The sequence below is a fragment of the Cebus imitator genome, unplaced genomic scaffold (assembly GCF_001604975.1).
Source record: "Cebus imitator isolate Cc_AM_T3 unplaced genomic scaffold, Cebus_imitator-1.0 Scaffold599, whole genome shotgun sequence".
NCBI classification, from domain to species: domain Eukaryota; kingdom Metazoa; phylum Chordata; class Mammalia; order Primates; family Cebidae; genus Cebus; species Cebus imitator.
In genome coordinates, this window is record NW_016107914.1 from 471,624 (window position 1) to 474,595 (window position 2,972).

General features: G+C 50.3%; 1 pseudogene; it reads right to left on the reverse strand.

Moving 5' to 3' along the window:
* Nucleotides 1-1,820: 1,820 nt before the first annotated feature.
* On the reverse strand, nucleotides 1,821-2,499 carry LOC108294744 (annotated as a pseudogene).
* Nucleotides 2,500-2,972: the final 473 nt, after the last annotated feature.

The window sequence follows — 2,972 nt, forward strand, 5'->3', positions numbered from 1 at the left end:
AAGTGGGGATGCTGAGCTCAGTGATTTTGGGGTTTTACAGGTGATCTGAGGCGGTTTCTCCCAGTGCTGACATCCAGGCGCTGCGGGTGCCCAAGGGACCTGTTTTTGCATCTATTTCATGTTCTTTGGCTCTGAAGGCCACAAGAGCCACAGAGAAACATGGAAGGGCCTTCTGGAGACCTGACTCCCAAAAGTGAAAGGCTCCTCTCCCCAGCAGCATAGACCTTTGTGGGTAGACCCTGGGCTATTTGCTGGAAGAATATTCCAGAGTCACCTTAAATAGTGTCCATCTCTGGCCATGGGGCTGTAATGGGAGAACATTCTTTATTCATATGCAGACTATGCTTTTCCTAATGGGAAGCCCGGGACCTTCATCTTCAACAAATCCATCTTTGAAGGCAGGAGGTGATCAACAAACATTTTCACAATTTCTGTGGATCAAAATTCAAGAAAGGCCAGCTCTGAGGCCGGGGACAGTGGCTCATGACTATAACCCCAGCACTTCTTTCGGAAGGCAGAGGCGAGAGGATCGCTTGAGCCCAGCATATGGAGACCAGCCTGGACAAACGAGCAAGACCCTGTCTCTACAAAAATAAATTAAAATTAAAAAATTTAAAACTAATAAACAAAAGAAAGGCTAGTCGTGGCTTGGAGTTTGCATGAAGAAGGAATGATCTGAAGTCATCTGTGGGGGTGGCTTTGTGTGGCTGGCAGGTGGGCTATGACTGTTGCTGGAACCTGTCAGGGTATTGGTTCCTCCCCACGTGGGCCTCTCCTGCAGGAGGCTTGGGTGTCCTTTCACCATGGCGGCTGCCTTCCCCCTTTTAGAACTGGCGTTAAACAACCATGTCTGCTATCACTACTTCTTTCTTTACAGCGTCAGTCCAACACTGTAATGGTTGACAGTCCTACAGGCTGGAAGCCCAGGGTCACGGTGCCGGGGGGCTGGTTTCTTCCAAGGCCTCTCTTCTGGGCAGTGGCCTCACGTGGCCTTTCCTCTGTGGGCACAGGCCCCTGGTGCCTCCCACTACTTGTTTCAAAGTTCGCTCTGATGTCTTGAATCAGTTATCACTCTCCCCCTTGTTTTCCAGCTTCTACGATGTTCCTGGCAGGCACTGCTGTTCTCATTCTACTGTGAACTCTTCCCTTTTACATCTGCAATTTCTTTGCACTCCTTTTAGCGGGGGCTTGGAGAATCGAGGGCTGTAGTTGTTCCCACCCATGTGATTTGCCCCCGGGTGCCCCTGATGTTTCAGCTCGCAGTGGTACCTGGAGGGAGATCCCTTTGTCCTTCATTATATTGTTTATTTGTATTTGTATTTTTTTTTTTTTAAGACAGGGTTTTACCAGGTTGGTCAGGCTGGTCTTGAACTCCCAACCTCAGGTGATCCGCCTGCCTTGGCCTCCAAAGTGCTTGGATTACAGGCGTGAGCAACCACGCCCGGCCTGTTTATTTGTCATTTTTTACACTTTTTTTTTTGAGATGGACTTTCGCTCTTATTGCCCCGGCTGGAGTACAGTGGCATGATCTCGCCTCACCACAACCTCCACCTCCCGGGTTCAAGCAGTTCTTCTGCCTCAGTGTCCCAAGTAGCTGGGATTACAGGCGTGTGCCACCACACCCTGCTAATTTCGTATTTTTAGTAGAGACGGGGTTTGTCCACGTTGGTCAGGCTGGTCTTGAGCTCCCGACCTTAGGTGATCTGCCCACCTTGGCCTCCCAAAGTGCTGGGATTACAGGCGTGAGCCACTGTGCCCGGCCTATTTTTTATTTTTTAAACTAAAAAAAGTATTTAATTTTTTTTCAGGGTTAATTCACTTTATTTTTCTTGTGTTGTAGCCACAGCTGGAGCTTGGGTCCTCTGCACGGAGACTCTGGTGTGGGTCTTGACGAGGTGGTCCGTGAATTCCTGGTAGGGAGACTTGGTGAATACAGTCTCCTGCCAGAGGTTTGGGGTCAGGTAGCTGTAAGTCTTAGAGATGGCATCAAAGGTGGCTTTGGCGAAGTTGCCCAGGGTGGCAGTCACTGATAGCAGCCATCATGAGCAGCTTCTTGGGCACAGGTGCTGGGATGATGCCAGTGCCCCAGGGCGCATGGATGAGGCGCACCAGCACAGAGCCACAGCGGCCCGTGACCTTGTAAGGGACGGTGTGGGGCTTGCCCATCTTGTTCCTCCAGTAGCCTCTGCACACGGGGACAATGGAGAGCTTGGCCAGGGTGGTGGCCCCACGGATGGCAGTGGCCGCCTCCTTGCAGCACTTAACACCCAGTCCGACATGACCATTTTAGTACCCAGTAGCAACAAACGCCTTGAACCTGGTGCACTGGCCAGCACAGGTCTGCTTCTGCACCGGCAAAATCTTCAAAACCTCATCCTTGAGAGAGGCCCCCAGGAAAAAGTCAATGATCTCAGATTCTTTGATGGGCGGAGCGAAGACACAGATCTCCTCCAGCGTCTTGATCTTCATGTCCTTGATCATGTGGCCGCGGTTCCCCATCCCAGGGCCCCCAGCGCACCCCCCCCCCCGCCAGTGCGCCGACGTCATCTGCCATTTGGTGTTTTCTCGGAGAAGAAGCAAAAATAATGTAATTTATTGTTACAGAGATGAAGGTCTCACTATGTTGCCCAGGCTGGTCTTGAACTCCTGGGCTCAAGGGATCCTCCCACCTTGGCCCCCCAAAGTGCTAGGATGATAGCTGTGAGCCATGGTGCAGGCAAGGTGCAGGCCAGTAGTGTATTTTTAAATTTAAATTTCCAAAAATGGGGGAGTCCCTAATTTTAGTTTGGTTGCCAATTTCTGCCTTTTTTCTATTGCATTGAGAACATGCTGGTATGATGCCAGTCCTTTAGCTATTTGTTGTCTTGTTTTGCAGCCTAGGGCATGATGAGTGTTAGTAAATGTCCAACGTGAACTTGAAAACAATGTTTGGTCTCTAGTTTTTGGGTGTCCAGTAAATCAAACTTGCTCAA